Source organism: Zingiber officinale, chromosome 6A (genome assembly GCF_018446385.1).
Source record: "Zingiber officinale cultivar Zhangliang chromosome 6A, Zo_v1.1, whole genome shotgun sequence".
Lineage (NCBI taxonomy): Eukaryota > Viridiplantae > Streptophyta > Magnoliopsida > Zingiberales > Zingiberaceae > Zingiber > Zingiber officinale.
The window spans coordinates 30,936,157-30,937,739 of NC_055997.1; positions in this window are offsets into that span (position 1 = coordinate 30,936,157).

Here is a 1,583-nt window from a genome sequence, read left to right on the forward strand (position 1 = left end):
GACTTCCATTGCCTAGTTCCCAACTAGGTCTTTCACTGCCTAGCTCCGCTAGGACTTCCATTGTCTAATTCTCAACTAGGTGTTCACCGCCTAGCCCTGCTAGGACTTCCACTGTCTAGTTCCCAACTAAGTCTTCCACCGCCTAGCTCTGCTAGAACTTTCTGAAGGCGCTGGAATTCCGTTTTATTTAAATATCCCTGTACAAAAAATTATACAAGAACAAAACTTTTCCTAGCAACCCACATGTTCGATCAAACATGTGTTTGATCAAGCAAGCAAGTTCTTGAATGATCAAAGCACGCCTTGATCGAAGTACAAGATCGCTGGCATCTTGTGTTGGTATTCAAAATCGATATCCAAAATCGATATGAAGAGAACAAAACTATATACACAGTGGAATTAAAGAACTAGTTGTACCTTTCTTCATAGCTAATGACCTCTTGATCTTCTGTCGTATTCATCTCCTCTTCTTGGACGTCGTGTGGGCGATGATCTACCAAGACGACACCACCCTTCTTTTCTTCTCTTCCAAAACGCTAGCCACAAAAGGAGTCTCTAGGATGGGGCACCTTCTAATCTTCTTCCTTCTCTTCTTCTTCCTCTTCTTCCTCTTCTTGCTTTTCTTCCTCTTCTTCCCTTTCATCAAGCCGCCGGCCACCAAGATGAAGAAGTGGCGTCGGCCACCAAGGAGGAGGAGGGGATAAGGGCGCCGACCCTAAGCAAGGAGGAGGAGGGTGAAAGGGGTGGCGACCCTAAGCTAGGAGAGGGAAAGGGCGTCGACCACAAGGAGGAGGAGAGGGGGTTGTGTCGCCGGCCCTAGGAGGAGGAGAGGGGCGACAGCCACAAGGAGAGAAGGGAGTTATGGAATAATAGAAAGTTAGGTTTTAGGGGCCACATCCTACTCCTTTTTATAGACTTGCCGTCGGTTACAAGGAAAGAAAAATTAACAAAATTTTGTTTAGAAAAAATCTAAACACTATGTTATAATAAACCAAGTTAAGTTAAACCGAACCAAGTTAAACCAAATCCAATTATGGAAAGATGGATATGAGGCTTTCTATATTGAGGCTACAACAGGGACCTAGAGGAGGAATTGGTTTAGGCCTCCAGATGGGCTTGGGTTTTCCGTGTTCACCCCGAACATCAAACTCAAGTCCATCAATAATAACTCATACCACTAAAGGATTATTATTGAACTACCGCATCAATCCCATATTATAATATGGGCTCCTTCTTATTATGAGTACGTTAATCTCCCCGTATTTAAGATATCGTATGTCCGTTAATTAAATGAGTTATTGACAACTCAGTTAATCAACATCTAAGTCCAAGAATAGTACCACTCAACTTTATTATCATGCCGGACTAAGTCCACCTGTAGGATTTACATGATAATCCTTATGAACTCCTCAAGGGGACATGATCAGCCTAAATAATTAGGACACAGATTCATTCTATAATCAACAACACATCATATAAATAATACTATCTCCCAACTCATCGGGCCTATTGATTTAACAGATAAATCTCACCCATTGATAAGTCAAAGAAATAAATACTAAGTATATATACTTATTATTATA